Here is a 13,059-nt window from a genome sequence, read left to right as displayed (position 1 = left end):
TGCCCTCAAAAAACCAAAAACCAAAAACAAACAAACAAAAAACCACCAAACAACCAAAACAAAAACCTGGAGATGGCTTTATTTTAAAGGATAGCTTACAATAAGTGTAATAGAAGTAGTCATCATGAATAACTGACTTTCATGTTCTTTCAGTGGATTGCTAGAAGTTCCATACCATAGCCTGTTAGTATAGCCTACAAGCTAGAGTGTGGAGGAGCTAGGTACTGGGTAGGACTGTAGGAGCTGTAAAAATTGCCCCACAGGAAGATTCCTTAATTTTATCCTGGGAAAGGACTGTAGGGGCCATGATCTGATTTCTTCAGGCTGTGGGATCCGGCCTATTAGAATAACCAGTGTCTTTAATTGACAAACCATGATTCTGAATGGGTGGTATGTCCAGGGCTGTTAGAAGGTGTTCTCCACCTAGAACAAACCAAAAGAGCAAGCATGATTGGTTGTGACTCAGCATAAGCACTTAAGCACCTTGAACTGAAACCTATTATGAGAGCTTGCGGTAAATTTGAAGACTGAACATCTGAATGTTAAATGGATATATATTTTAAAAAAACAGGATGTGGACATGAGATCCATAAGATACATTTAAAAAATCTTTTTGTTACAAATATTTTAAAACAAATAAACTAGACTGAATCGTAAGTAGTATTTCTATTGCCACCCCACCCCCCCACCAAACCATAAATTCTTGTCAAAATCTGGCAAGTCCTATTTCCTCTGGATACATCTCTCTTCAAGGATTACTTTAAAGTCAGTTCTAATAATTACATAATTTCATCCGTAAACACATCAGTAATCCCACAGTGTAGATTTAATAGTAGTGACTCCTCCACAGTCTGTTCATTTATTTGTCTACCAATGTTGAAAATTCCAGAACCACGTTGTTCCTACTGGAAGACGAAATACAGTCAACTCATCTCAGCTGCTACAACCAGGACATTTATGCCTTACTGAAGGAAAAAGTGCATCAGAGTAGAGGTGGATTTATGAAACTAAAAAATGACTGGGCATTTCATCTTTTAGCGTAGAAGAGACAGAGCATCCAAGATACTTTATAAATTCTGAAAATATTTCTAAGATCCGGAGATTATGGCACCTGTGACTCAAGCACAATCACAAAGCGTGTAGGATCACACAGTTAGTGTGTATCAGAGGTAAGATGTAAGTCAGGTCTCCAAGGCTAGAACGAATCATCTAACATCATCCTGACCACTGCCATTTACTGGTAAGCTTCCTGGACTAGACTCAGCCCTTTGCAAACCTGCCTTGGAAGAAGATTTCTACATATCTGTGCTGTAAACTCTTCGGTCTGGTTTTCTGGGTTTTTCTAATGTAGCTCAGAATGAAAAGCAGGAAGATATACTTATTATGCATTTTGAAACACATTAAACTTTTAATATTTTTGTTTTAAGTACAAAGTAGTTATTTTCAGATGTAGAGAGTTGGGTTCTAAAAATTCCCCCTAAACTCTGTGCCTTTTACAGAATTTCCTAAGTTCATGTCTAGAAGTGTGTTTGAACTTATGACTACCCATGAAGGTCATAAACTAGAACATTTATCAGTAGCTATTTGATGCATAACAGAGGAGTTAAGGCCTTTTACCAAGCTGAGCTCACTTTTCTCTTATTGATTAAAGGAAAAGTTAATCATAACTCAGGGTGTGTGTTACTCTACTCTTCATATAGCACCTTGACTTTTGCTGTAGGAGGAAAGCATGGTTGGAAGGAAGCTATCAGGTCATGGAAGAACCATTCTGTATTTAAAAAATTAGCTCCTTCATCTTACTCACCCTATCATCTTTTTTTTTTTTCAGTGTGTATTAAGGGAGAAGGAAGGGATTACAAATATTGACCCATCATGGTTTGCAGACTAGAAATTGATATGAACTAGTGTAGGCATTCTTCTGTCTCAATAAAAATGAAGAAACTTGAGTGCTTCTGGCGTAGACGGTAGTGTCATCAGATTTAGAAATTATTTCCCAGTGCCTCTCTTCTCCCTTTACTGTATCCCGCCATTGACATGGCTAGGTCAAGTTCCCCCTAGCCTCACACATCTAGCTGAAATGTATAGTCCTTTGACTGACTCATTTGTCCTCTTTTCTTATAAGTTGTCATCTTCAGTCCACTAAGAAATCAGGAGACATTCTAAAAATTAATGTCTAAAAAATTAGCTGATCACAAATAAATCTGATTCTATAAGGAGACTTACATATATTATTGTCTATTTCATTACAGAACTCTCTTCTGCATAGTGTAAAAGTGACTGATACTGATTTGAAAATGTATGGTGGGGATTCCTAGGAAGAGTGGGTTAGCGGGCAGCATTTCTGAAAGTTATCATTGTCTATCTTACAGAGATACAGTCTTTTTTTGTCTATTCTGTTTCACTGTGTGCTCCAAGCTAGTTGGCTCAAAGCATCTGGAAAATGTTCCTGTTTCTGTCTCCCATCTATCTGTAGGAGTGCTGCTATTGTACAGGACTATTTTTCCTTAGGCATGAGAAGATGATTGCCATCTTGGACTTTGTTCCTGGTAGCCATAGCAACTAGAACAGACCATAGATTGGTATCCAGGCCTCTGGTATTGGTAATGGAGCCATAGACACTCCTTGGTAGATGAAAGGGAGGGTTACATATGCTCACTGAAGATTTCAGCTATTACTACATCTCATAGCTCAAAGTGATCTTGGGAGGTGCTAGCCTATGCAGGAAGTGGGAGATTAATTGAAAGTGGAACACTATGGCACAGACTCCACAAGAATATCATTTATAATATAGTGGAATTTGTGGTACAGGGTCACCCATGCTCCCTTCAAACCTCAGTTGTATGCTGTAACTAGAAAGCCTTTGCTTTCCCCCAAGAAACATTATGTTCAATATTCTCTAGCTATTGTACATAATTCTCTGAACAAAAAGACAGACAGGCCACATACCAATCCATGTCAACAACACAGCCTCTCTGTGTCAGTCCTTCATGCATGCAGCATGTGTGGGACAATGCTACTGCAATGGCCAGTCTATTACTTTAAGGAGTCCAGGTGATGTTTTCTTGATATAATTTTAACACTCCCAAGGACTTCCACAGTTTCTGTTCACCCCAGCAGACTTATAAGGTGCCCCCTTTCTATTCCGAACAATAAGTCACTTACCAGTCTGTGCTGGACAAATGGTGTCTGACAGATGGAACTATTTCTGGGTCTACCCGGGAGCTATACTCATCCCTTCCCCACAATGAAGTTACTTTTATAAAATGGAGTCTATTGGAACACGCACAACCTGAAAAGCCACTGTTTCATATAACATGGAAAACTGATCTCAACCACTTCCTTGCTGGCATATTTGTTTCTCCTTTTAGACGGGTTTCTGTATTCTTTCCTTTGTGTTTTATCAGCTATTTTCATCTTCTGAGTAGATGTAGTATATATGTGCTTTGAAAGTAAAGTTATAAAAACAAAAAGTAAAGTCGTACTTAGCACTTGGTATTCAGGCAAGCTCTTCGAGAAGACAGTGGTGGGACATACATCAGCCCTGTATGACTCTCACTTGCCTGGCTTCCCCTGGGATGGACAGTGTAAAGGCTGATTGACAAGTGTGATTAAAGAAAGAATGCTAAAACCAGCTAGAATAAGGGGTGTGTAGGAGCAAACACATGACATTCCTAAGTGCTATTTGATGAAAGGGAATGATAGTTGAAAAAGACAGTAGATTCAAATAATAAGAGGTTATGGCTTACTCAAGAAAGCCCAGGTAAAGTGGCTGAAAGTGGAAAGGTTTTTGGTTTTTGTTTTTGTTTGTTTTGTGTTTGTTTGTTTGTTTGTTTGTTTGTTTTTTAATACGAGCATGAGCATTTGAATTCTTTCTCTTGGCTACTTTAAATAATTCATGGACATTCTTCCTTAGTGACTTGGTCAAGGCAGGCTAAGAATAATCTCAAATTTGCTAGAACCAAAGGAAACCTGCTTATAGCCCTAGGCAGGAAAAAATAGACTTAGCTATTTGTGGGTCAAGCACCTGAATGGTAGCCATTGCTTATTCAAGTACAGTGACATCTGGGTGCCCCCTTATGTGTGGTCACAAAGCAGAGGTCACTTCCTTGTCATCAGTTTGAAATCTAGCATGATGTTCATGACTATTCATCAACAAGGTTAGTTTGAAAAGGAAAGCCTTGGTTAAGATTTATGGCTGGCAGGGTAAGAAAGGGCTATAAAGTCCTCAAGGAAATCAAGGAAAATATCTATTTCTGTAGAAGTCAATGTAGAAAAAAAGGTCAAAGTTGTCAAAGGCAGAATTGGGGAAGTCAGATCCAGAGGCTAAATCTATTGCTACAAGTAACTTTGGTCTTAGGAAAGAAACTTACTTCTTACATAAATTTTATTTTTTTTAATATTTATTAGGTTTATAGGAAAACTACAAAGAAAATATAAAAGCTTGTCATAGCTACCCTCATCACTCTTTCTCCTATTAGTATCATTCATCTTATATTAACATAAAACAAACAAACAATGAACAAGTATTTGTATTATTTTTTTATTGTCGTTGTTGTTTTGAAAGAGGGTCTCACCTTGTATCCCAGACTGGCTCAGTGTTCATTGAATATCCCAAGTTAGTTTTGAACTTATGGTCCTCATGCCTCCACTTGGTAAGTGCTGTGGAAGCCCAGAACTAGCCACTTCACTGATATTATGAACTGAAGGCTATTGCTCAAGTTAGAGTTTACTCTTTGTTTTCAAATGCTCTGTTTGAGAAGTGCATAGTGCCATGTATCCTCTATTGCAGTATTACTGCTCTCGCTTCACTGTCCTGTAAATATTCCTGCTGACCTGCTCATCTCACCTGTTCCCAAACATCACTTGGCAGTCACCAATCTTTTAGATCGTTTACTGTTTCTGTGGCTTTGTTTTGCAGAAATCTGTAAATAAAGTCATAAATAGGTAGCTTCTTCAAGCTGGTTTCTTTCACTTTGAAATATGTATTTGCATTTTTTATAGCTTGATAGCTCATTTCACTTTATTTCTGAATAATATTTCATTATAAAGGTATACCACAGTTTATATCTTTGCCTATTGAAAATATCTTGGTGGTTTTTAACTTTCAGCAGTTACACATAAAGCAGATCTAAATAATGTATGTGCCTTTTATGTGAATGCAATTCTTCATCTTATTTGAATAGTCAAAAATATGATGGCTTGCCTTTATGATACAATTATGTTCAACATTGTAAGAATTGACAACTATCTTCTAATGTGATTATACAAGATTTCATTCCTGCCATTAATGAATGACCTCCTACTGTTTTAAATTTTCATGAGCATTTGATGTTTTCAGTCATTGGTTTTTGGTCATGTCAATAGGTGTACAGTAGACATTTTTGCTATAGCATGTAATTCTCTAATAACATATGATGTTAAAAACATTTTCCTAAGTTTGAAAGATATGTATATATTTTTCTCAGGTGAAATATCCATTCAGGTGTTTTGCCTGTCTTCTGTTTCAATCTGTTTTCTAATAGTTGAGTTTTTTGATAGTTTTTTGCATTGATTGGATGCTGTGCCTTGATCAAACATGTGTACTGCACATATTTTCTTCCAGGCCAAGACTTTTCATTCAATGCCTTTCACAAAGCAATAGTTTTGAATTTAGTGAAATACAATTTATTAAGTTTATATTTTATAGTATCGCATCCATTTAAAGAGTCCTCACAATTTTCAAGCCACCTAGGTTTTTCCATATGCTACATTACAGAAATTTCATATTTTTGAATTATGTTTATTGACTATATAATCCACACAGAAGATGTAATAATGCTTTGAAATCTGTGTGCAGATTACTTTTTTCTGTTTTTTTCATATACATGGCTCGTTACTTCAGTACCACCTATTAAAAATGACTGTTCTCCATTGAATTCCCTTTGATCATTTTCAAAAATCAAAGAGCATTGGTTTGATATTTGTGCAGTTCATCCCTGGGTTTTATATGCTATTTAATAGATGTATCTGCTAACTTTTCATTAGTATGACCCTGTCTTATATATTATAAATTTATATTAAGTGACAAGGGTGACTATTACTAGTTTCTGATGTTCCTCTTAAGTATCGTATAGACAAATCCGAGTCTTTAGTATTTTTAGATAAACTTTTAAGTCTGTATGTTGCTACCTAAAAATAACTTTCTAGAATTTTGTTAGACATTTTGCTTCCATTGAATCCAATATATCTTTTTGTCCATGAACATAAAAATTTATGTGTTTTTTGTTTGTTTGTTTGTTTGTTTGTTGAGACAGGGTTACTCTGTACCTTTAGAGGTTGACCTGCAACTCACTTTGTAGACCATGCTGGCCTCAAACTCACAGAGATCCACCTGCCTCTGCCTCTTGAGTGCTGGCATTACCAGTGTGTGCCACCACTGCCCGGCTATTTATCTGGATCTTTAAAAATAAAATAAAATTTGAAGCTTTTCCTTATATAAACTCTATGTGCATTTTAATTTTGGAGATGTTATTATAAATAATTTTTTGATTCTTATTTAAATTCTAAACATTTAGTAATGGCAGATAGGAAAGAAATACAGTTTTCCACTTTTGACATTGTGCCCTGTAACCTTGGTAGAATGATTTATTAGTTTCATGACTCTGTTCATTCCTTTTCAAATTTCTACATAGATAGCCACATCTTGCTGTGGATGTCACTCTGTATAAATAAAGTGCTGATTGGCCAGTAGCCAGGCAGGAAGGATAGCGTAGGCAGGACAAGGAAGAGGAGAAGGCTGGAACAGGAAGGCTGGGAGGAGACACTGCCAGCCGCTGCCATGAGAAGCAACATGTAAAGACACCGGTAAGCCACAGGCCATGTGACAAAGTATAGACTAACAGAAATGGGCTAAATATAAGAGTAAGAGCTAGACAATGGTAGGCCTGAGCTAATGGCCAAGCAGTTTAAATAATATAAGTGTCTGTATGATTATTTTATACATGGGTTGTGGGACCACAGGGCCTTGGTGGAACCTGGAGAGAAGCTCTCCAACTACAGCATCTTCCATAAACAAAGAACAAATAGTTTGTCCTTAAGTTAGCATGTTTACTGTTATCTTCTCCTACTATACCAGGTAGACCCTTAAATGTGATGGTAAATGGAGAAGTGAGAAAGAATATCCTTGCCTTCTTCCCATTCTTTGCTAAATCATCTAACTTCTCACAACTCAGTTTAATGTTGTCTTTAGCTCTTCTATAGGTTTATTCATGTTGATGTATTTTCTTTAACTCCTAATTTTTCTGGAATCATTTATTATGTATGCTTAATTTTATCTGGTTTTTAATATGAAACATTTTTAACATTTTAAATTTAAAAAGAATTTTTCTTTGTTGAGCAATTGACATGTGAAAGGATAATAATATAATATTGGATATATACTCCACTATTAAATCTTATTTGGTTGCAGTGTATCCTTATTTTTATTCATTTTGGTGTTTGATGCAACATTTCCTTGGGAATATTAGTATACATGTCTAAGGGAAGTATTAGATTATAATTTTCCTTTCTAATGATGTGTTTTCTGAGTTATTGTTAAGGTGACAAGATAAAAGCATTCCTACTCTTATTTTCTGAAAAGAAATTATACAGAATTGTTCTTGGTCTTTTTTCCAATTTTCTGATGGTTATACTTCGTTCTGAGCCTGCAGATCTGTGAGATGTGAAGCGAAGACAAGAATGAGACTCATGTGCAAAGTCTATTTACAGTGGAGTCTAGGTGTGAAGATTAGCTTCACCGGTAGTTCAGACCTTCTGTGTTGGTACTTGTACAGCCTACCCTTGTTATTTATGGTTGTCCATGCCAGAAGCTTATTCTAAGGAGCCTAACCGGTGTATGTATAGATTAAATCAGAGAAAACCCTGAAGCAATTATTGCAGCTATAAGCTAAAGAAACCTTATCCACTTCCATACTAGGTAATGAAATATTGACTACACATTGATTTTGTTAGCTCAGGTTGCAAATGCAAGGTACAACATTATCAACAAATTGTTTTACCATAAAGAACACACTGTATTCAATAAAGTCTGAAAACTGTAAAATGCTTTGCCTTAAAATGTATTTGAATAGCATTTTAAAAATAGGTATTGTTTTAGAATAAGGAAACCCAGACCTCATGTTGCTTCATTTCCACAGCTGAAGAAGGAGGATGGTATACTTATAGGACCGCTCTTAAATAGAGAATCAAGTGAGATAATTTAGTCTCTTAATATTTAATACTTTCCATTGAGTACAAAAACAAATCAAACATAACTCTTGTCTTCACATAAGTTGTTTATCTGAAAATTTATGTAATTATAAATACCATTTGAAAATAATGCCAGTAATATAATTGACCTAAAGGGAGTTCCAGCAAAAAACCAATGAACAGGTGGGCTCAGTTAACCTTTGCTTTAAAGAGACAGAGAATAAATATTTTAGTCTTTTCCAGTGATGTAATTTCTATTTTAACTACTCTACATTTAAGGCATAAAAATATCCTATAAAATGGGAATGTACGTATGTATGTATGTATGTATGTATGTATGTATGTATGCATACACTTTAAAAGCAGAGGCATTTGCAAAGTGACTCATTCCGATAGCTTTAGCACTTGGGAGGTTGAGGCAAGAGTTTCTCAAATTCAAGGCCAGACTGGAATATATGGTAAAGCCTTACTTTACCATACTTTACATTGCCAATAACTGTTGTTAATCTCAAAGGAAAATGAAAGACAATTGTGAAAAAACAGTTTTCAGGTGGTAAAGCTCTGTCCAAAGGCATCCAGTATATTGAAGATTGATACAGTCTGCAACTTGATCCTAACATGTTCATAACAATCCATAATTATAAGCCAAGTTGTTGCCACATGAATTAAGGGAAGGTAGCCTTAACAAAGTAAGGGTTAGAAACCACACTTAGCTTGCTCTTAGGAGAGAAAGAAGAGGGAATGAACCTTTCCAACTTAAAAAATATATATTTTAAAGGATTTTACCTTCCCAAAAGTTTAGAAAATATTCAATATACTTTGTCAACTCCCTTTGATAAACTTGGGAATTTAATCTAATTCTCAACTGAGTATGAGAACCTGCTCTCCTTTTCCCTTCTCATCTTCTATTAATTGCACTTGAACCTTAAGCCTTCCTGATGCTCAGTCAGGAGGCAGGAGCTTGGAAAGCTCAGCCAACTGTACCTCCACTTGCCAAGTTTCTCTGCTCTCACAGCCTTTTATCTTCCTCTTTCTCACTCAGTAGTTCAAACCCCTTCAAGTCTATCTCTCTTTGAAAATGAATTTCCATTTTTTTTTTCAAAGTTCAGCAAGTGGGTCTTTGTCTCGCACTTTTGGAGCCAAATGCATTGCTTTTAGCTGCTTGGTGAAACTATATTTTATCACCACAAGACTAACCAGCTGCAGGTTTTTGAACTTGGGGGATTTGCCCATGGAGAGTGGTCTCTATGGTGATCGGCTCTCTATCGGTCTCTTCTCAATCTGGCTGCTTGAACTACAAATCTGTTTATTCTAACAGCTTAGACATCTTGACAACTATTTTCTGTAACATATGCAGAGGAGCTATGCAAAATGTTGCTAACTGATTTACTTCATAGTTGAAATTGTTAGTACACAAGTGGTTTCAACTGGAGCTATGCATGTGCTTTAATAATTCATAATCAGTTAACATTATTTGTTTTTTTTTTCTCTCTTTCGATGCAGCTCATTTGAAAGTATGATCAGTGCCACTGCTCCAAAACAATAAAGGCTTTGCTGGGAATTCACATATGAGCAGGAATGAAAACATTCTCTGCCATATTAATTATCATTGTGTAGAATTCAAGATTCAACCAATCTCTATACCTAGTTCTTCAAAAGTAGCTAATTGCAAAAGTAGTGTCATTCTAGCTCTTTTGAAACATCTTCCTGCATAAGTCTTCGGTGGTTACACTATATCTTCTTCCATGTTTTATTTTAAATAGTGAATGTCTCTTAACTATTCTAGGGGAAAAAAGCAGTAACCCATTTTATTTCTACATCATTGGTGGCTTTGTACCCACATCTAACAATATCTTACCAATATTGCTTTATAACTTTATTTCTAGAAGAAGGCAGATGAAGCTTTATAACCTGTACTGTACACCTTGGCGCTGCAAATCTGATGGAGTTGAGTGTCTGGGCTCATCTTAGTAGCTGATTGTAATCTCTTAGTGGGTAGGAACTAGGCTATTTTGCTGTGGATATCGCTCTGTGTAAATAAAATGGTGATTGGCCAGTAGCCAGGCAGGAAGTACAGGTGGGACAAGCAGAGAAGAGAATGCTGGGAGTGGAAGGCCGAGGTGAGGAGACACTGCCAGCCGCTCCCATGACAAGCGAGATGTAAGGTACAGGTAAGCCACGAGCCACGTGGCAAGTTATAGATTAATAGAAATGGGCTGAATATAAGAGTAAGAGCTAAACAATGGTAGGCCTGAACTAATGGCCAAGCAGTTTAAATAATATAAGCGTCTGTGTGTTCATTTTATAAGTAGACTGTGGGACCAAGAGGGCTTGGCGGGGGCTAGAGAGAAGATCTCCAGCTATACTATTTGATTTTCTGCTTGCATTTCTCAGATAGCAACAAATTCAGAGATTCACCAAAAACATATATTTTGCAGAATGATAAATAGCTTTTGCAACAAATTCCTAACAGAGTAAAAATTTATCAATTTCATAACATCTTAAATTCAGAGAGAAAAAAGTAATCGAGGAAGGTTGTGTAGTTGTCTTGGTCCTGAGGCAAATCAAGTCTCCTTGCCTGTGCAGATTATAAATAATCATGAGATGTCACCCTGGGATATGCACCATCCTGAGAATAAAATAAGAAATTATGTGCACAAAGTACAACTACTGCTGTAGAATAGAAATCCTGAACTTGATTACTGGAAAGTAGGCTCAAAAGACTGAATTTTTTTCAGCTACCAAGCTGCATTAGAGTAAAGGTTACTCCTAGGATGAGGTTGAGTGTCAGTGACAGCATGTGCCTGAAGGCACAATGCCATCGGTGAGTGTTACATAACCACACCCATACCAGCATTACCTGGAATAAGGTGCCTGTGTCCTTCTGTCCTTTCTATAAAATATTTTGCAATACCAAGTTTGGCTGGGCACATTAGCCAGTACCAAGTGGCAAAAAAAAAAAAAAAAAAAAAAACCACCACCACTACCAAAAACAACAAAAAACCTTCTAAATACATGATCAAAAACTACCCAAGCACCACAGTTGTCAGGTGTGAAAGAAGAAAAGAGATAGTCTTTTATCAAATAATGTACAGTTGTGGGAAAGGTGCATCTTGCAAAGTTTGATAATCCAAGTCGAATTGATCACTCCCCAGGACACATGTGACTGAAGGAGAGAACCAATTTCCACAAATTGTCTTCTGATTTCCACATATGTGCTATAGCAAATGCATGTGCGCTCACATGTGTGCATACACTCACACAAACATAAACACAAGAAATAAATTTAATTTTATAGACATTACAATATTTGTATGACCTCATGTAAGACTAAATCTTGTCTAATACTTCAGGCTACATGTAAAATTGAATTCAAAACAGATTGTAGCCATACATGTGAAACTTAAGTAAAATTTCTGACATAAAACATAGAAACAAATTTTTGTGACCTTGTGTTGAGAAAAGATTCTTTACAGCATAAAGAAAGGGAAAGCAAGTAAAATAAACTTCACCAAAATAAGGATTTCTGCTTTCAAAAGACACTTTGAAAAAAAAATGAAAGAATTCTTATACTGGGAAAAATATTTCCAGACCAGATATTGAGAAAAGAATTTACATAAGTGAAAAACACTCTTGGATATCTTCATACCTCTGTCTGAAGAAAGCAAGCAACAAAATTAGGGGAAAGTATATACACAGAGCAAAGATAGTGAAAGAAATACAAAGGGGCCACAGAAACTGCTCGTTGTCATTCTTCTTCCCTCTCCACTGGAGTGCCTCTGCAGCTTTCTAAAACCAGATCTGATAAGAAGGGGGTATGTATTCATACTAGCCATGTAAGGTGGAGTACACCTTTATTCCCAGTATTTTTTGAGGCAGAGCATGAGAATGTCCGAGAGTTTGAGCCTAGCTTGATCTACGTATAAGTTCCAGGCCAGCAGATCCACACAGTGAGACCCTCTCTCTCTCTCTCTCAAAAAAAAAAAGAATTAACAAACAAATGAGTTCAAATAGAGTTACTGTACACAGGGGAGAATGCTTCCCCAACAAAAAAACTAAACTAAACAAAGTACCAGGTGTAGGATGTGTGTCCGCTCAAGTGGTTGGTCAAGAGTATTCCAGAAACCCTCAGAAATAGTAGAGCTATTCCCCTTGCTTTTGACTCTTCACTAGAGCTTGAAGGTAAGTTCCTATTACTGTAGAGAATATACACAATGGATACAAGACTTTTGAGGAATCTGACCAGGAAGCTCCCTTCCTGCTGGCTAGCTTTCATAGTACTGGTAGTTACTAAAATCCATCAACAGTCTTATCCTAATTCTGAACTTTGTGAGCTGCAATAATGACCAGAATGGCAAGATATGCCCACTGGTGCCATAGTGGCATGGGTGCTAATGGGGTGTGTTTGTTACTTTTCTATTGGTGTGATAAACAATATGACCAAAGAAGCTTATAGGAAAAAAAAAGAGTTTATTTTGGCTTAAGTCTCTCAGGGGTAAGATTCATAATGACAGGGACAGTATGGTACTAGGCAGCAGGTATGGCTTCAGGAGCAGGAACCTAAGAGCTCACATCTTGAACCAAAAGCAGGGAGAGGCAGCTGAAAGTGGCTCAAGGTTTTCAATCTCAAAGCCTGCCTCCAGGTGACATATTTCCTACAGCAAGTCCACACCTCCTAAACCTCCACAAACAATACCAACAACTGGGGACTGGTTGTTCAATTGCCTGAGACTATGTGGGGCATTTATCATTCAAATCACTATTGGGAGCAAGCAACCACTGCCTGGTTGGATTTAAGGCTCACCCTATAAAAGTAAACATATGTATGGTTCT

Source organism: Onychomys torridus, chromosome 14 (genome assembly GCF_903995425.1).
Source record: "Onychomys torridus chromosome 14, mOncTor1.1, whole genome shotgun sequence".
NCBI classification, from domain to species: domain Eukaryota; kingdom Metazoa; phylum Chordata; class Mammalia; order Rodentia; family Cricetidae; genus Onychomys; species Onychomys torridus.
This window is presented reverse-complemented; position numbering follows the sequence as displayed.